General features: G+C 36.7%; 1 protein-coding gene across 1 annotated transcript in view; it reads left to right on the top strand.

Moving 5' to 3' along the window:
- DLG2 (discs large MAGUK scaffold protein 2) overlaps positions 1–21,532 on the top strand; it is a 1,542,336-nt gene that overhangs the window by 122,467 nt on the left and 1,398,337 nt on the right. The gene's annotated exons all lie outside the window — the stretch shown is intronic.

Here is a 21,532-nt window from a genome sequence, read left to right as displayed (position 1 = left end):
AATCAATACCATGTATCGATTCCAAAGTAGAAGAGTAAGGACTTGACAATGGGGGTTAAGTGACTTGCCCAGGGTCACATAGCTAGAAAGTGTCTAAGGTCTGATTTGAACCCAGGACCTCCTGTCTTTAGGCCTGGCTCTCAATTGACTGAGCCACCTAGCTGCTCCCCCCCACCCCCCAGCCCTGTGCCTGTTCTTTCTGTTGGACCTTTGCACACACTGTCTTACATCCATCTTTAAAAATTTTTATTTTATTTTTTACATTTAGATAAAATTTTTAGTAATTGTTTTTCATTCTATCTTTCCCCCATCCCCAAGATGGCAGGTATTTGCCATGATACATATTTTACATATGCTATCATATAATAAATTTTCCATTGTTTATCATGTTGTGAAAGAACTTGTCCACTTTAAGACATCTCCTTTCCCCTCTACAGAGACAGACTTACCGGCCTTTATGCCCTTCTCATGTCGCCCTAAGAAATTTGGTCCTCTAATTCTCATTGCTCTAAATACTACCACAGTTTAATACTTGTTATTTATGTGTTAGTTTCTTTTTCTAATTAGATTGTCAGCTTCATAGAGATAGATCTAGGTAGAGATCTGGAGTCATCCTTTGAGTGCCCAACAATGCTGGAGATGTGTAGAAGCTCTCTACATTGTGCCCTTTCTCTTACAATGCCCAGCACAATGCTAGATGCCTATATTATTTACTTAATAAATACTTATGATCAAAAACATAAAAGAAAGGTTAGGGAGTTAATAGTAACTTGTAGCTTTTTCCATTGTCACAAAATTTGGAATAGTGGAGAGAGTCACAATAATGTAGTACACTTAGGACTTGGACTTTCTTCACTGGATAAGGAAGGCCATGCACTCCCTCTTACAGCCCCACATTCCTCATCTGTATAATTAATGATGTTCATACTTACTTCAGAGGGTCGATGGCAGAAAATATTTTGGAAACTTTAAAATTTCCAAAATATTTTCTGCCATCAACCCTGTTAAAGTACCCTGTTAAGATTTAGGAGAAAGTACCAGCATATACATCACACTTAGCAATCCCTCTGCCACACTGTCGGAGCCATTGTTCTAGAATGGAGCTTCATTTGAGTGGAAAGGTTGTGGGGTCATAGCATTGTCAAGTTTCAGGGAATAGATTGTAATCTTCTTGTGGGCAGGGATGGGTTTGCTTTTGACTGTCTTCCCAGTGCATGGTTCAGAGCAGGTGCTGAATAAATAAATGTGAATTGCTGAATTTATATCTGAACTAGAGTTTCATTGAAATCTGTGACACAGAAGAGGTCCCTAAAAGTGGATGGTGGCTTACTCAGTAGTGCAGGCGGGTGTAGACAGAAGAAGATGCCAACCTTCTCAATTTAGTTATAACTGGGTCACCCATAAAAGTAGTGCAGTGTTCCCTCAAGTAACCTTTCAGTTATGTTAATTTTATAGGAAAGGCGCTTCATATAATCCTAGCACGTTTTGAATTTCATGAGTCAGTGCTTTGCCAGATGAAGTGTGTGAAGTGAACACCTATTCAAAGCCAGTGCAGTATGATTGCTCTAAATTGTATTTCCTTTTCCTGGTTAGACTGTGTTACATACCTGAGCAGATTCTCTCTCTTTCTCTCTCTGTCCCCCTCTCTCCTTTCTTCCTCCTTTCATCTTTCCCTCCCACCCCTTTCATTAGTAGTATGAAAAGAAACACATAATCAAATGTGTGTATTTATACTTCTTTGTTTTTTGTTTTTGTTTTTGTTTTTGTTTTTCTATTGTAATGGTAGGGAGGGGACCTTTCCTTTCACTGAGTTGCTGGAAATCCCTAATGTGAACCTTGATTCTGAAGGAGAATAGTTTAAGCATTTATGGCTCCTACTAAAATGATATAAAGTCAAAATTTCTTCAGTATTGAGTTATAGGATAATGTTATCAAACTCAGCTTGATAGAGTCACTCAAGTCCTGTATTCTCTCACACAAACTCATCTTTTCCTTCCCCTCCTGGAATGATACCATTAAGGAATTCTGTTCTTCCTCACTGCTTTGGGAATCATGTGGTCCTGTATAGGGGCTTTGGGAAGTGATTGCAAAGCATGTTTTCAGAAATCCATTCTCCTTAGTCTAGGAAACAGGGCCCTCTGGGCTCAGTTTCACAGAGAGAGCATTTACAAAAATGATATAGCAAATTGAGAGTGGTAGAAACTTTTTCAGAGGAAGCATTTAAGCATTCCAAGAGACCAGCATGAGGGCTATTATAAGTCCATGGGTCTCACTTTCCTAGATTATTGGCAATCCCAATTCTGTTATCGTATAACTTGACCTGCTTGCCAATCATTTTACCCTGTAATGCTCTAAGAATACTCCAGTACTCAACTCCAGAAAATCAGAGCTTCAATGAAAGAAGAGTTTATTTACTTCAGAGCTCTTTAGGATGAGACATTTCATTGATCCATTCCTGAATATTATGTACCCATATGTGGGTTAAGTCATCAGTAAGTAAAATAGAAGTATAACTCATGGTCTCTACCTCAAAGGAGCTTATGCTACCTGAGAGGATACATAGAATATGCAAAGACAAGAAGAACACATTTTAAGTTTAAATTATGTGGTACTGACTACAAGAGGTGCAGAGGGTCCATATGTGGGTTTAGAACAGTGATTCCCAAAGTGGGTGGCACCGCCCCCTGGTGGGTGCTGCAGCGATCCAGGGAAGCAGTGATGGCCACAGGTGCATTTGGGGGCAGTGAATAACTGTAAGGGGGCGGTGAGAGTATGTGACAGGGGGCACTAAGTAATATTTTTTCTGGAAAGGGGGTGGTAGGCCAAAAAATTTTGGGAACCACTGGTTTAAAGGAAAGAGAGATCTCAGTAGACTAAACAATAGTAATAAAAATAATTAATATTTCTATAATGTTATTGAATTTATTATTTTGAATAATTTCCCCATACTAAATAAGTATCATTTGTCACAGTTCTACAGATAAAGGAACAGTCTCAGAAAAGTAAAAGAACTCAGTCAGGTTCATTTACCTTTTAAGCTATAGGGTTAGGATTGCACCTCTGTCTCCTGGAGCCCTCATGTCAGGAATAGAATTCAAGCTGAGTTTTTTTTAGATTCTGGTTTATTTGGCAGTTAGTTGAAGAAGGGGATAGAGTGCTGAACCTGCATCACTAAGACCCAAATTAAAATCTAGCCTCAGATACTAGCTGATTACTTTGGAAAAGTCAATCAATCAATAAGAGTTTTAAACAACTGCCATATGTCAGGCAATATGTTAAAAGATGGGGATATTAAAAAAAAAGAATGCAAAAGTTCCTTCTCTCAAAGAACTCACTATCAAATAAGGAGGTACAACAAGCAAATAAATATATAGGATAAATGGGAAACAATTAAGAGAGGTAAGACAGTAGAATTAAAAGGGATTAGAAATGACTTCCTGAAAGTGATGAGATTTATGCTCTTCTGATTTACAACAGATAACTATTATCAATCACAAGAGATAAGATAAGGTTTTTTTTTTTTTTTTTTTTTTTTTTTGTTTTTTTTTTAAAGGAGGGTAGGGTAGAACCTGACTGATTCAGTGGATAGACAGTCAGACCTGGATATGGGAGATCATGAGTTCAAATTTGGTCTTAGATATTTTCTGTGTGACCCTGGGCAAGACACTACCCCAGTGACCTATCCCTTACTGCTCCTCTGCCTTGTAGCTGATACTTAGTATTGATTCTAAAGGTTTTAAAAAAGAAAGTGATGAGATTTTATCTGAGATTTTAATGAATCCCGAGAAGCAAGGAGACAGAGATGCCAAAGTATAGTATTCCAGGCCTGGATTGTATATAGCCAGTGAAAATGACCAGAGCCAGGATGTGGAGTATTTTATTCATAGAACAGGCAGTAGGTCAATATCAATGGATCAGAGAGTGATATAAATGTTGTTGTTGTTTTTGTTTTTAAAGAGTAAGTGGTAGAGAGTAAGGCATAAGAAAACAGAAGTAGAAGACTAAGTTATTCAGAAATTTGCCAAATTGAGGATTTTGTATTTGTTCCTGAAAGCAATATGTTGCCCTTTGAGAATATTGAGTAAGGTGGGTGAGGTTGACATGGTAGATCCTGCTCTCTAGGGAAACCACTTTTCTGACTGAATGGAGGAAATCCTGGAGTGAGGAGAGGTTTGAGGCATCCAGACTCACAAATAGCCTATTATGAAAGCCTGTGGAATAGCTCTATGGAATGTTAATGAGCTAATCTTTAGTTCAACCAGCATTCATCCCATGATGAATGTTTTCAAGATCTACTCTATGCAATTCAATCTGCTAGGTTCTATTTAATGATTAAAAGGCAAAGTTTAAAAATGATACAATCCCTGCCCTCATTGTTTATGGTCTAATAATAGGACAGGTTACTAACACAAATAACTCAAATATGGCAACTTACATATTAAAGATAATAGAGAGAAAGCATTGCTGGTAAGGGCAATGAGAGAAGATGTCATAAAGGAGCTGGTAGTTGAGGTAAGAGGTTAAAGTAAAGTTTTAAGAATGAAAAAAGGAATTCAAGAATTAAAAAGAAGGAAGAAGGACATTGTAGTTATAGAGGATGGAACAAATGTACAAAGGTGAAAAATGAGATAATAGGATCATAGATTTGCAGTTGGCAGGGACCTTAGAAATCATTTATTTATCTGTCCTAAATTACAGATGAAAACGAGTAGAGAGTGTGAATGATTTTCCTGGGGTCCTGAAGTAGTAAGCAAAAGAGGAAGGATTTAAATCCAGATATCAGAGTTTAGAATCCATGCTCATACCAAGGCTCCATATTCTTTATAAGAGAACATTTTCAGCCAGTAGAAAATCCAAAATATTGCATAGAAAAAAGTCATATAAGATGAAGTTAAAAAGGTAGAGTGGTATCAGATGTTGAGAGCCCAAAGATTGTCATTAAGGTTCAAGATTAAGTATTTTTCAAATTTTCTTTTAAACTGTAAAAATGAATTCTTTATTCTTTTTTTTTAATTTAACAGGGGACCTGAAGATCTTCTTACCATAGAGATGTGCAGGGATTAACCAGCCCACAGTGATAGGAAGTAGAAACCATAGAGACAGGAAGGAGAAACCATAGAGACAAGAAGGAGGAACAATAAATACAGGAAGTGATGTAGGAAAGGGTATAAAAGGGGCAAGCATGAGTTGATCAGTGGGTCAATTGCTCAAAGTTAGGGCTGGCAATTGAAGGGAAGTTGGCTGCTGGGAATTTGGTGGGTTGGTGGTTGTCATTTAGTTGCTGTAATATAAAGGCAGGCCTGAGTTTACTGAGAGGGCTTTTTGGCTTTAGCCTTTTTGGTATTTGGTTTTGGCTGTTAGGTTTTTTTTTTTCTTTCTTGAACTTTTTTTTGGAAGGTGGCTGGTCCTCTTTGACAGACCTAATTAGGGCTGGATTAAACAATGATTGGGTTGGTTTTGATTAGGATGGATTCAGTTGGAACTTTGTGGGGTGGTTGTTACTTATAGGTAGATTTAGGAAGTTTTAGGTAGTAATTATGGGTAGTTATAGGATAACTAGTATAGACAGGAAATTTTATTTCTCTACCTCTTTTCTATACTTCTCTCCTTTTCTATATTCATTTTACTATAGTCTTTACTGTCTCTATTTTAATTAAACTGAATTGTTAATTGTTAAAAGATGCTCTCTTATTTTGTCAAACTAATTTAATCCTTACATTTAATTGGCAAGCCAGCTAGGAGATGAACCCTCAATCTTCTGATCATTTTCCCTACTTTTTACTGAAACTATCCATAAGTCAAGCTCCTAGCAGTTAATTAGTTAAAGCTGTTGATCCTTTATGTTAAACAGTGTCATATACTGACAGAAAGTGGAACTGTAAACAAAATTAACAATTAGATTGATTAACCGTGATTCTGAGTAGCCTAATTTCAAATTGTGATGCTATTTCTTGTCTATTTAAAATGGCTTATTATCCAACAAAATATTACACAGTTGGCTTTACATAGAACTTTTTCTAGCCATATTTATAGTGATAGGAGGCTTGACATTTTGCTTATTCCACCTTAGGAAGAAACAGAATAATAGTTTTGCTTAACTAAAAGCTCACCTTGAAGAAAAACTAGAAAATAATTCAAGTAACCTTGAAAAGAACCTGGAGGAGTATCTGAGGGATCTAAAGGAAAATAACTTGAGTCATCTTAAGAAGCTGGAGAATAGTTTGGGGGATATCAAGACATATAAAAAGCATTGAAAAAAGCTTGATAAATCTCCAGAGTAAAAAGAGAAATTTATCTCTCAACACTCCATCATCATTAGAGCCAACTCAGTCTCTCCATGTAATTCTGCTCATACTAAAATCACCTCAACTTCTTCCCGTCCTGTTCTAACTATCTCTAAACCAACCCTACATACTATCAGCAGCCAACTTCCTCACTATTGCCAGCCCTAACTGTCAGCAACTGAAGTGGGCAAATAAATACAAATACACACAGGGGTTCTTTTGTGGGGAAAGAGACAGGAAAGAATGAAGGGTGAAGATGTATAACTATCTTAAACAAATGCAAAAGGGGCTTTGACAATGTGAGTGAATGGCAATTGGAATCCAACTGCCACTTAGACTAAATCAGCCAGGAATATCTTACTTCTACAGGGAAAGTCACAACAGGAATAAAAAACACTTTTAAATAATGACTTTAAAGGGTAAGTGCAGTAGAGAGAGGTAACCCTAACCTAGTTATCTAAGGACAAACTCAGGAACTGGGAGTTGGGTCAGGATCAACATTAATTTAACTCAGGCTGCCTGGATTAGCCAAAAAGGCTGGAATGTGAATGGGTGTATCACAGCTTGAATTCACTTCTGTTCCCACGATGATCCAGCACAGGTCCTCAGCAAATTAATCCAAAAGGGTAAAAACAAGGAGCTTGAATCAGCTTGGGATGTCCACCATCCAAGTCTGATCCTCCTGCTCAACTTGAATTTCTCACAGACAGGCATTTCTTCTGGGAGACAAATCCCCTCTCTCCTGGGCTCTTCACTGGAGACAGTTTTCAGCATCCAATTGCTCTCTCAGCCATAACAAAGTCTCTTAGGAAATCACTGCCTTCCTTGCCACAATTCCATCCTTGGATCCTTCAGATCTTATCTGACAGCCTGACAGCCTGCATGCTAATTTCACTAAATATCTATACTCTTCCTCATAAAACAACTTACCCACTGACCAACTCACACTGGCCCCCTTTTATTCCCTTCTCCTATCTCACTTCCTGTATCTATGGTTCCTCCTTCCTGACTCTCTGATTTCTCTTTCCTGTCTCTATGGTTTCTATTTCATGTTACTGTGGGCTGGTTAATCCCTGCACATCTCTATGGTCCCCTCCAGGTCCCCTGTTAAATTAAAAAAAAAAAAGAATAATTTCTTTTAATAAAATTGATATCAGTATCTTATACTTGAGCTCAGGGACCATGATTTTCCCTTTCTTGATAAATAGTAAATATTTAATAAATGCATCATAACCTCTTAGGATTATAGAATCAAACCTAAAAAGGACCTCAAGAGGCCATTTAGTCCAACCTAATAACCTCTTTATTTAATAGACAAGGAAACTGAAATCATCAATGTCACCTTGGGATTAAGGAAAGGAGCTAGATTTTCCACCCAAGTCTTCTAACACAAAGTCCAAATTGCTTTTTACTACACTACAGGTATCTCCATTATACCACATTATGTTTAGGATCTGCCACTGAATCTCCTCAGTCTCACACCTCATAGATAATCAGGTACCTGAAAAGGAATCCTGGGCCCATGAGGATATGGAAAATGAATTTTTTTTCTTGAACTAGAACCTAGGACCACAACCAAGAACAGGATACTCTCATCATCATGACATTAGGGCCAGGAAGAGTAGCCAACGGATGCTATGGAGTTTTGAGATCCCTGGGAAGGCAATTCCATCCATATACAGGCTGAGGAGGGACCTGGTGAACATAACAGTGACAACAGGCTTTACTCTTCTTGTTGAGCTCTATAGGAACAGGTGCCAGGGCACCTGCTCCAAAACAGGTGGAGCTCTAGTTTATGCTCATTTGTCCTCAGGTGCCATGCAGGGGTGATTGGTTGTTTACAAATCCTAAGAGAAGGTTGAAGCTCTCAGTTGCCAGACAGCAGTTCAGATGTGCTGGCTGACTCAGGACCAGAGACAGCTCCTGGCTCCTGTCAGCTCTTTTTACTCTCTTCTGTCAACTTCAGTCTATTTTAGACTGTCTTTATACTGCAGTCAAGTGGGAGAGAGAAGTACTGGAAGTCAGCTGAAGTAGATGATGGGTGATTACAGTTTTTAAATGTCATGTTTTTCTTTTCTTTTCTTTTCTTTTCCTTTTTTGGCACTTTATCCCAGTGGTTCCAAGAAGTTTCTTGAGGACAACAAAGTAATTCCCCTTTCCCATCATTATGGAAAAGAGTAGGGGTATAGGGCTATTGATTGAGAACCAGAAGGGAACTTTAAGACCATTTAGTCTTTCTTTTACAATGGAAAAATAGTGGAATAACTTGCCCAAGGTCACATAGGTAGTAAGTGACAGAATAGAGTTTTAAATCTCTTTACTCTGAATGTAAAGAATCCTGGATCCAGAGTCAGAGGACCTGAAATAAAACTCCAGCTTGTTAATTAACTGTGAGCTTGGGCAGGTCATACATATGATCTCAAAGCATTTTAGTTTCCTCTGCTATAAAAGACAAACTTGGATTAGGTGACCTTTACAATTCCTTAGAGCTCCACATCCATGATCCTCTAAACTGAGGCAAGGTATTTGGTATTCCTAATTTCATCTCTCTTTGCTCACACTCTATAAAGGGGAGCCAGTCAGAGGCCAAATTAGCCTTTAAAAAAAGCTTTGTACTAGACCATATGCCCTTGGATCTGCTCCAATTTAGTCCTGTACCAATGGGATATAAACATCCAGATGAGGAAGGAACAGAATATTTCATCATTCACATATTTACTAATATGAGCCTTTGCTAATGCCAAACCTGCTGATGTTTGGAGTTATTAAAAAAAAAAAAAGAACAATTATATCGAGTATAATATCATCTCATTCAATGAGCTGCCATGAGGACTAGAGATCAGATTAATTTTCTTTGTTTACTGAGGACAAAACTAGGAGCAGTGAGAGGATAGGTTACAGAATACCTTCCTAACAATAAGAACCATCACAGAGTGAAATTGGCTGCCTCCCTTACAAAGAGGGTTCCTAACAAAGAGAGGGAGTGGCTAGAAGCTAGATCACTTCTCAAGGACAGTCCAGAAATGCATCTTTCTCAATTAGGTAGAAGTGGAATAAATGACTTTTGTGGTCTCTTCCAACTCTTAGCTTCTATGATTATGGCTCCAAATCCAGCTTCCCTGCCCCTCTGTCACAATGCTTTTTATCCTACTCACTTGTGCATGAGTAGTACAGTTGAGCCCAGCCTGGAGAGATATATCAATACCTGTTGTTCAGAAAGATCTAAGATTTTTTTCTCTGACAAAGTCAGTGAACTATACAGTGAGGATAACTTCTTAGAATTTATTTCTTATTCATTTTTCCCTAACCTGACAACAATCTGATTGTATTTTCTTTGTGTGAAACATTTTGACTCTTACTAAAACCCAGATTATAGACTTTAAAAGGCTACTTCTTGATTCTGAATATAATTATCTAAAATTGTTCAGTCTTTGTATGTCTGTACTGACCTAGAATATGCACTGGGGGTGTGCTTTTCATGGGCAAGAAAAGATTGAAATCATTCACCACAGAAAACATTCATAGAGTGTGCTCTATGCGCAGGCTCCTTCATAATACAACAGAATTTGAGCATGACAAAAACATTTCACTGAGCAAAAGTGACAATAGCAGCCAATGTATATACATGGTACTTTAACACTTACAATATGTAATGACCCCGTGAGTGTTAGTTTAATGATTATTATTTAATTTTTAATTAATTTAATTAATAAAATAATGATTATTATTTAATGATTATTATTATAATTTTACATATAAGGATACTGAGACTTACAGAGGTGGAATAATCTAATCATAAAAAACAAAAACAAAAACAAAAACTAGCATGTTGGGAGAGAGCTTTGAAAGAACTTCAGTTCCTTGATTCCAACATGATTTTCACTGTAATGCTATCTCTGAGTTTATAATTAAAGAGTTGCTCCTCAACTGGGTGACTCAGTAGATTGAGAGAGAGGCCTAGAGGCAGGAGGAACTGAGTTCAAATGTAAACTCAGATGTGTTCTAGCTGTGTGACCCTGGGCAGGTCATTTAACCTCCATTGCCTAGCCTTTACCACTCTTCTGCCTTGGAACCAATACATAGGATTGACTTTCAGATGGAAAGTAAGGGTTTAAAAAAAGTTCTCCCTCTAGCAGGGGAAATAGATTTACATAAATCACACCACTATTTATCACTAATTTGTACCAGTAGACTATAAGTCCTATAGATGGCTGGAGGTTGAAGAGACCATTTCCAGTAGGAGTGAAAGGAGGAGGCTTCCAAAATAAAATGTAACCACTATCCAGGAGGAAAACTGAGACTGATATTCATAGTTCTGCCACAACCATCTGCTACTGATGGGCAAGTAAATTCAAGAGTCATTGGAATACCAAGCTTCCAACATCACCACCACTGGCCCTATTTCCAATCCAACACAGAGGAGTAAGATTTTTTTAGATTTGACCTAGCAACTACATCAGCAGATCATAGTCATTCACATTCTTAGAAGCAGCCACAACTAAAAATCTCCAAATGAATGTTTTCCCCACAAAGTCCTTTGCGCCAAAAAGTATTTCAGAACCTTTATGGTTTTATTCATTGTGTAAGATTGAAATCAATGTCCAGTAACTCCAACTATTATATTTTATAAGATTTATTAATAATCACTTGAAGTAGAGGAACTAAAAAGAACAAGAATAAAAGCTTGAGTAAAGAAAAATTTTCCCAACTGCTTAGCAGGGGAAGAGCCCATGAGGGTGGAGTTACAAAACTTAATCTCTGAAATGTAAGGACATAACAGTGGGATTCTGGGAAATGGAGTCCTTGAGTACAAAATTCTAATTACACAATTGGAATGACACTAAAGAGAATGCATTAACATCTGCCTTGCCACTGAACCTCAAGTATCCCTGGGCCTTTCCAAAATGTTCTACAGTGAAAATTTCCCATATGTGTTCTCAACCCCAGTTTGAAAACAGTCTTTACTTTTCTTTCTGAATCTCCAGTACATAGATTTGCCCATATTGAGCAGTTAATAAATGTAATTTTGTTCATTTGTTCATTTAATGTAAACTAGCTTATATAACCCACCAACTTCTGTGTGCTTCAATTTCTGAGATTTTAAAATGAGACTTTATCCAGGTACAATTTAGCACAGATGAGCTTTTGATATTCCTTCCAACTCTGGGATTCTGTGAATTTGATTCCTTTGTTCAGTTTGAGTACAAGGAAAGTGTTGCTGCAATAATCCTGAATGGGGGTAAGGGAATGCTTGTGAAGAGAACTGAGTTCTAGCCCCAGCCCTGCCACTAAGTAGCTGGAAGAGCAGCTTCCTCTCCTCACTCACCTCATGTATAAAATGAAGGTATTGGATTATAATGATCTCTAAGGATTCTTTCAACTCTACAATTCTACTCACAACTATGAATGCCATGCCTTTGGCTGCATGCATAATGTATTATTCTCAATGCATGAAAGGTAGAGCAGCTGGTTTAAAATTAGATTAAGTTAGTTTTGCTTGGTCACAAACCTGAGAAAGTATCTTACTCTTTTAAAGCCTCAATTTCCTCATCTGTATAATGGTGTCATAGGGTCATAATACTTTTCACTTCCACAGGGAGTGTTGTTGTAAAGAAAATGGTTTGTCACCAGTGAACTACTCTTGATAGAAGCATAAGTTTCCGCGAACCCGGAGAAGCCACATGGCATAATAGCTAGAAGTTCAATTCTTAGGTGGTAGGAAGATGCCTCTATCATGTACCAAAACAGATATGTGATTCTAAGCAAGTCATCAAATCTTTCAGTCCTCAGGGCACTTGTCTAAGATAGAGTTTCCCAATCTTTTTTCAGTCCCTCTTTCCCTTAGCTTCCTGTGTCCCTTACTGTAAAAGGAAATACATTTTGCAGTTTGCCATGCAAATGTTCATAAGAAAATATATTACTCTTATAAAAATTATTAAAATGTTTTACTTTCATTTAACGTTTTAAGGTTTTCAAAGCACATTACAGATGGTCCCCAATTTGATGGATAAAACCATTTCTAATATCATAAATTTTCTAAATTTCATCAGACTACAGTCAAATAAATGAGTAAGAAACCTGATTCTCTTTCTTATCACCAGTATTTTGTTCTGAGTAAAATTTTTGAAAGTGATTGTACATAACCTAATCTTTCAGTTTGGTTCTTGCTTTGAATTTGATGGAGAACATAACTGATAATTGTTATTCATAGATACATTGTTGTGAATTTAATTAGTCATGTGAATCCATTTAATTTAAATTGGATGTGCTCTTCCAAAAAATGTATAACTCTTTTGACTTAAATTTAGTTTGAAATTTCTAGTTATCAAAATAATTTAGTTTATCTTTCACTGTACCATTGTTGCTGATTTTTTTCCCTTACTCATTGAGGGGGTAAAGGTTTCCTCATTTGGTTTAGGTCAGTAGAAAGTATTCCTTTAATTGTCTTTTTCAATTTTTTTGAGGTACCAAAACATTTGCATCCTTTCTCACACTGCTTCCTCTTCCCCCTCCTTCTCACTGTTCTCTCTCCAATCCACATTTTTATACAAACTAACACTATTACTTTTGAAATATTTGAATGATAGCATTGCTAACAAATGTTCCCTGTTCTCCATGACGGGCTGCTTGTGTCCTCTGATGCCTGTGTCTGCCAGTTTGGGAACCCTTACTCGAAAAAGATAAATTAATTAGCAGGATGGTTTCAGAAAAACCTGGGAAGTCATACAAACTGATGCAAAGGAAAGTGAGCAGAAATAGAAGACCTTTGTATACAGGAAGAGCAATATTGCACAAAATTATTAACTGAATCTGTTCTCAGCAGTATAATGATCCAAGACAGTTCCCAGAGGATTTATGATGAAAAATGGTATGCAATTTTCTAGGAAGAATTAGTGGTCTGAATTTAGATTGAAGCATTCTTTTTAAAAATATCTTTATTTCTCTTCATATTTTCATGGTCTGTTTTATCTTTTACAACATGGCTAATATGGAAATATGTTTATCATGACTGTATATGTATAGTCAATATCAAATTGCTTGCCTTATTAAAGAGGAGTAAGAAGAAGGAAGGAAAGAATTTGGACCTTTAAATTTACAAAAATGGTAAAATTGTTTTTAAATGTAATTGAAAAAGAATAAAATTTTTAAAATAATAAAAATAAAATTGATACATGATATAAATATATGTCTGTGTACATACATACACACACATACACACACATACACAATACCAGTGTGCTATCTGCAGCAGAGGAAGGAGTTTTCACACTGGGAATTCCCTACTCTAATGAAAGCATAAGTTATAAATAAACAAAAATGGCAGTGTCATTCACACGTTTTCAGCAAAATAAGACTTATACTTGTTTTTTCCTTCCACTTTCTCCATGCAAAATAAGAACCCACTGACATATTTTCTCTTGATATTTTTAGTTTGTTGGATCCCTTTGGCAGTCAGTTTATTAAATGCATAAAATAAAATACTTATTTTATTATCTCAATATTATAAGACAAAGTTATCAAAATATTTCTTTTTTCTTTTTTTTTCATTTTTAACATTTATTAATAATCATTTTTAACCTGTTTACATGCTTCATACACCTACTTTCCCCTTCCCCCCCCCATTCCCCCCACCCATGGCCGAAGCACATTTCCACTGGTTGTAACTTGTGTCCTTGTTCAGGGCCTATTTCCATATTGTTGTTAGTTGCATTGGTGTGGTCGTTTTGAGTCTACATCCCCAATCATGTCCACCTCAACCCATGCGTTCAAGCAATTGATTATCTTCTATGTTTCCTCTCCTGCAGTTCTTCCTCTGAATGTGGGTAGCATCTTTACCATAAATCCCTCAGAGCTGTCTTGTGTCATTGTATTGCTGCTGGTACAGAAGCCCATTACATTCAATTTTACCACAGTATATCAGTCTCTGTGTACAATGTTCTTCTGGCTCTGCTCCTTTCACTCTGCATCACTTCCTGGAGGTCTCTCCAATTTGCATGGAATTCCTCCAGCTTATTATTCCTTTTAGCACAATAGTATTCCATCACCCGCATATACCACAATTTGTTCAGCCATTCCCCAATTGAAGGACATCCCCTCATTTTCCAGTTTTTTGCCAATACAAAAAGCGCAGCTATAAATATTTTCGTACAAGTCTGTTTATCTATGATCTCTTTGGGGTACAAACCCAGCAATGGTATGGCTGGATCAAAGGGCAGGCAGTCTTTTATAGCCCTTTGGGCATAGTTCCAAATTGCCAGCCAGAATGGCCGGATCATTTCACAACTCCACCAGCAATGCATTAATGTCCCAATTTTGCCACATCCCCTCCAGCATTCATTACTCTCCCCTTCTTTCATTTTAGCCAATCTGCTAGGTGTGAGGTGATACCTCAGAGTTGTTTTGATTTGCATTTCTTTAATTATTAGAGATTTAGAACAAAATATTTCTTAAATCAACTTCATGAGCCCTAGGTTAAGAAACCTTCTCTAGAAGTAGTTCATTTCAGTTCTAAATGTTCTTTCTCCAGGAAATATCAGAAATTCAATACCATTTTCAGGTTGATAATGGATCTCAGAATTGGTTAACACATATCTCCCCAATGTTGTAATGCATTCAGTGTTTTTTTTGCATTGCAAAACTGTTGCTAGGGTCTTGCCTTTTTAAAAAAGTGACTAAAAATGCACAGGAAATTAAAACATGATTCAGTCACGATGAGGTAATGCTCAGTTCTTGCCCAAATTGGTAAAATAAGGAAATTCTAATTAAGATTGCAGCTTTTCTCTTAAGATAAAGTGAGATAATAAAATAACATATACCAATTCTAAACTATTTTATTTTTTGAAAAATCAGGATCTGGTTCTAGTAACTCTTTATGAATTATATTGTTTGTAACACAATTAACCTAAGCCCTTTCACCTTCTTTGGTGGCAGACCCATTAAGTGAGAGCTAAGTTTGAAGTAATTTTCCAGAGGCTCCAGAGTACCCTCATACATCCAGGAATCAATCATGTTTACTATAATACATCCACTATTGAATACAATAATGAACAGAGAAGAGAGAGAAACAGTGTTAATGAAGATTTTTCTCATTTATCTCCATTTCCATCAATATCACTCTAAGAGTAGCTAAAAAAGATGATAGAGTCTTACCCAGAACAATGTTAAGAGTACTGGCTCCATTGCTGGAGGAAGTGAATTCAAATCTAACTTGTGAGAACTTCCACAAGTCCTTTAATCTCTCTGGGCCTAAATTTCTTCATTTCTTCATTTCTTCAAAATACATATTTTGGTCTAGCTTGTTTTTTATAATTCCTTCCAATTCTAGATCATTGGTCTGGTTTAACCCACTCTTATTACAGATCAGAAAACTCATGTCCAGAAAAGAGAAGTGATTTGGGTAGGAAATAGCAGACAGATAACAAACTAAGGTCCCTGACTCTAGTTTCACTGTTTGTAATGCTACAACAGATTGCCTCCATTTCTTCTTTCTCCAAAACCATATGGCCCTAAAAAGAACATATAGAGGGTGTTCCCAAAGTCTTATTGCAGTTTTAAGCAAAAGTTCTGGGGCATTCTATCAGTCAATCTATATTAACACCTACTATGCCCCAGGTTCAGTGGCAAGGGCTAAGAATACAAAACAACAACAACAAAAGGCAAAAGACAGCCTCTGCCCTCAAAAAGCTTACCCACTAACAAGAGGAGACAATAAGCAAAAAAATAGATACAACCAAGCTATATGCTGAATAATAAGGAAGTAATTAGCACAGGGAAAGTGATTGAATTGAGAGGGTTTTGAGAAAAGCTTCTTATAAAGGATGAAATTTTAGCTGGGACTTAAAGGAAAGCAAGGAAACAATAGGTAGTGATGAGGAAGGAGAGCATTCCTGGCATGGAGAATAGCTAGAGAAAATGTCCAGAGGCAAGAGATAGTGTCTTATTCATTGAATAGTGAGGAAGCCAGTGTCACCAGATGGCAGAGTATAAGATGGGGAGGAAGATATAAGAAGACTGAAGAGAAGGAAAGGACTATGCTTTGCAAAGTTTTGAATTCCAAACAGAAGATTGTCTATTTTATCCAGGAAGAGATAGGAAGCCACTTCACTTCATTGGGACCTTTGCTTTAAGAAAATCACTTTGGTGGCTGAATAGAAAATGGATTGGAGTGCAGAGAAAGTTGAGGTAGAAAGACCCATATGAGCAATATTCAGGAATGATGTGATAAGGGTCTTTACTCAAGCTGGGGAAGCATCAAAAGAAAGGAGAGAATTTCAGAAATGTTAAAGGTTTTCAGATAATATATGGGGATTAAGATACAATGAGGGATTAACAATGACTTTTGGATTACAAGTCTGGGAGCCTGGGAAGATGTTGCTTTCCATAAAATCAGGGAAGATAGATTAGAGGAACCAGGAGGGGAAAGATAATGAGGTTTTGGGGAGGGGCATAGGAAGTTTAAGATGTCTGGAAGGTAGGTTACAATGTGAGATTGGAGGCCAGCAGAATTTTTGGTTTGGGGCATGATTGGTAGATTTGATAATCTTTGGTATATAGATGGTAATTAATGTATGGAGCTGATAAGATCATTAAGTGAAGAAGTATAGGAGAAAGAGGTGAGGACTCAGGACTGAACTTTATCTGTCCCTTTGTCTGTCTATCTATCTATCTATCTATCTATCTATCTATCTATCTATCTATCTATGTGTGTGTGTATATATATATTATAGACATTCTGATTCTCCACATGAATTTCAAGTTCCTACCTGCTGGATTCCATCTTCAAATTTTATTTGTATCTTTCACCCCTTGCACAATATTGAGCTCATGTGAAGGTCCCCCTAATCGTAGCAATTTATGATCAAAACTTCTTGAAACCTATCTGGGGCCTTTTCACTTTTACAGTCTGTTTATGAAAGTTTTGAACTCTGGAGAACTAGATACAAATGTTATCTCTGACACATTTTAGCTGTGTGATCAACAGGCAAGTCACTTCCCATTTGAAAGCTTCAAATTCCTTTGATAAAAATGGGGATCCTAATAATCACATCCCATTTGTAACACATAGTAGCTGAGTGATTGGGAAAATCTGTTTTCAGCCCACCTTTTAACACTATAAGTTGAGGTGTAGGTACTGATCTGATATTGGTAAGAGTTCCTTCCTGGAAGCTTCCAATTCTAATTTAAAAAGCAAACCAAATAAATGAATGAATAAATAATAAACATTTATAAGGTGCTTTACGGTTGGCAAGCACTTTACAAATGTTATCTTGTCTGGTTATAATACTTGCTGTGCTTAGCTCACAGATCTATTGTGATAAAAACATTTTTCAAACTTGAAAACAGTTTAGAAATATAAACATGTGTCATTATCAACACTTTTATTACTTAGATGGCCAATCAGGGTTGAGAACAATTTTTCTTTTAATATAACTTTTTCTCCATCTGAACTCTCTGCTTTTCTGAAAATGCATCACTAAAGTTCTCAGCAGGGCATATGAATAACAAAACCCATTCCTAATTATCCTTGTGGGATACTGCAAGCTGATTATCTGGGCACAGTTTTTATGTAAAGAAAGAAAGAAGAATATCATGCTATCAATGAATCATCTTTATTCAAATCATTCATGCAAGATAAAGTGAAGGGGTTCACAATTTAAACAGTAAATTCAGAAACTCCTTTAAAAAAACTATGTAATATGTTAGTCAGCAATGACTGTTGTGTATTTGACCTTTGAATTTCTTGGATGTTTTTATCAAAAGATACTCACCTAAGCCATTGGTTTCTATTCTTTCTTTCAGGTTGACACTAGACATTAATTAGGCAAAACCTCTTCCTGTGTGTGTGTGTGTGTGTGTGTGTGTGTGTGTGTGTGTGTATAAACACTGTGTATATATATATGTATATATACTATATATGAGCATATATATAAAAACATTCACATATGTATGTCCATATGTGTATATCTACGTATTACGTATATGTGCATATTATATATTTGTTGGATATTCTGTATTTAGATGAAGTAGGGTGATGCCTTACTTGGGAAGGAAGGGCCCAATTAGCATCATGGAATTAGGATCCCAAGTAGGCAGACAGATATAAACCCAAAAGACAGACTGTACTTATATCAAGGTGTCTTCTGGACCCTAAGGTCCACTAAGAATGGGCAAGAAGACCAGCTGCTGGTCAAAGATCAGATGTGGGGAATATGTATGAAACTGGCAAGACAAACTGCAAAGAGTACAATGAGTAGCTTATCCAAATTAATTTGATTCCTAAAGCCCTGATCTTCTTATTGGGGTAGATTGGGTCCCCTTCTCCTGAAAGGTATAGCATGGGCCTGAAAAACTGAAAATTGTCAAGAACAGGGTCCTCTATGTCTTCTTTCAATTCAGCTACCTTCAAATAGCCCCAAGTAATTTAAATAGGTTTCTGTTTGTACATCTAATTACCTAGAACGAATTTTCGGTTGGTGAATGAGAAAGTCCCAAAGAGAATTATTGGAAATGCAATGCAGTTGCTAAATTAACAGTCAACTCTGGGATTGCAAGAAAATTATTCTTTACTATCTGCAGATGATCAATTTTAGAAGAACCAGAACAGAGTCAAATATATAATAATAAAACAATGCTAACTATATTTCAATCCTTTTGACTCAGAAAGGCCATGTGAAATATGGAGAAGACTGCAATACTTAAAGTCAGAAAACTGGGTTTAAATCTTGGTTTTGCTATTTAATGACTTTGTGTCTTTAATCTCTTTAAAACTTGATTTCCTCGTCTTTAAAGATTTTGTTGTTGTTGTTGTTCAGAATTTAACAAACACTAGCCAATCATTTTAAAGAAATGAGTAGAGAAAGAAAATTGTCCATGAAGCCATGAATCTCTATTATTTTGTTTTTTTTTAAATGCAGTATATGATTAATTTAAAATGTCACTTGCAAATCTATTCTGCTTGTCTCTTTCCCTATGAACCTCCTGTTATTTTTTGTGCATTTGCAAGTGCTTCATTGCATTCTTATCTTTTTTTTAATCTCTGTCTCTACTTCCTATTCTCCTTCCCCTTAATTATATTCACATACCTATAAACACACACATACATGCTCAAAATCACACATATGTATACATAACACAAGTGGCCACACATGTGTGCCTAGCTACATATATGTCAATATATGTTTACATATGTACCTATGCTTTCTCCTTGTAATCAGTAAGTGTAGTTATACAAAAGAAATACACATATTAGCCATGTCTGAAAATTCAGATCTTATTCTGCACCTTCATTCAAAAAACACTTATTAAGTGCCTATGTTATATCAACACTGAGGTTCCAAAGAGAGGAACAACATGTGAATGTTTGCTGCTTCTATAGAGAAATACAATCAATGCACAAGCAATCTCAGTAGGCATCTAGGCGATAAGTGGAATGCTAGAATGGGTATTGGGAAGACCTGAATTCAAGGGCTGCCTCAGAGATCTTAAAGAGATGTATCCTCCCAAGTAAGTCATTGATTTTCCCTCAGCTTTAGGCTACTCATTTGCAAAATGGGGATAATAAATAGGCTCTACTCCAAGAATTATAGTGAGAATCAAATATGAAGGGAAAAATCAATGTGATTTGCTCATCTTAAAGCACTGTATAAATGCTAGCTTTTATTATTGTCATTATATCTAAAGGTAGAAAAAATTACTTTATAAGTCTGGAATCTTAGACTTCTTGAAAGTTTGCAAAAGCATTATACGTACCTTTCCTTACATGAGCCTCAGGTATCCTGTTATGTAGGTAACACGGGTTACTGAGTCTCAGACAGGTTCTGGGTTGTGTATTCATCTAAGAACTGTCAATTTTATCGTTCTAAACCCAGCACTAATCTATAATCTACCTTTTGGAAGATAAAATATGTTGCAATGTCTTAGAAAGGAAAAACGGTATCCTAATCATGTTCAAAAATAACCTGAGGGAATAGTTGGATGATATTTGAGGTGGGTCTTAACTCTTCATTTCCAGCAGGTGGAGTTGGGGGGTGAGGTTGGAAGGCTTGTATTCTGGGTACAGAGAGCATCTAAGCAATACAGGCATATCAGAAAGCCTGAGCTATGGAAATGAAACAGTAAATGTCCCTGCTTAAAGTATGAAGTACATAATTGGATATGCAGGACATAAGATTCAGCAAAGAAAGTGATTCCTGATTTGGGAGAGATTTGAATACCATCCAAAAAAATCTTACTTATTTGAGACCACCCAGTCAATATAATTCCAGATACCCCAGCTTAGAAGTAGGTCTGGATCTCAAAGTAGCATTGAACATCCAAAACTCCTTCCAGCTTCTGGCCTATGATTCCATGACCCTATAATTTACTGGGAGGAATAAGACAAACCCATCTTCATAAGATGATGATGATAAAATGATAAGAAATGAACAAAACAACAACATAAATGAAGTATTTAGTTTACTCTGAAGCAATCATGTATACTTATCAAAGGCATGAAAAATGTATTAAAACCCTATCCCCCTGCCCAGTGATTTATATTCATCCAAATTGATTGCTTTGCAATACCCTTTTTTGTATAATTGCTCCTGAGTGCACTTAAAAGCTGATTATAGTTATACAAAGTTTTTAGAAACTCATCTGTTGCCCGAGGCACCCTGCAGCTGTGGAGAGCTGAGGGGACACAGAAGTGAGGCTTGGTTGGGTGTGATGTGTTGGTTTTCATTGTACAATGAAATGAGGTTAGCATGCCCAGGGGGCTCATACTTTGTATGAAGAATTAAAGAAGTGAGATTCATGGACTTCAGTTATGGCCAATAGGTCCCAAACCTCTTTCTGCCATTTATGGTTTAATTCCTTCAGGTCCCAGAGAGGAATCTGGAAATACCATGGGAGTTAAAAGAACCAGAAACAAAGTGGGGGTGATAGCTGAAGTGTGATTTCAGTTTCTTCTGATCTATTAAGCAGCAATGATGTTTAGAAGTCAGCTTTTCTGAATTGAATGAGGTAAGAGGGATGGAATTCAGGGCTAGTTGTACTTCTTCCTTCCTTCCTCCCTCCCTCCCTTCTTCCTTCCTACTTTCCTTCTTTTGTTCCTTCCTTCCTTCCTTCCTTCCTTCCTTCCTTCCTTCCTTCCTTCCTTCCTTCCTTCCTTCCTTCCTTCCTCTGGATGTCTAATGGTTGACACACATAGTCAGCCAGCCAGCTTGGTGGAAGCCATTCAACACAATGAGGTGTACTTCTTTGTCTCCCCC

This window comes from Gracilinanus agilis, chromosome 3 (assembly GCF_016433145.1).
Source record: "Gracilinanus agilis isolate LMUSP501 chromosome 3, AgileGrace, whole genome shotgun sequence".
NCBI lineage: Eukaryota > Metazoa > Chordata > Mammalia > Didelphimorphia > Didelphidae > Gracilinanus > Gracilinanus agilis.
The sequence above is the reverse complement of the archived record's forward strand: the minus strand, read 5'-3'. Positions and strand labels throughout refer to the sequence as shown.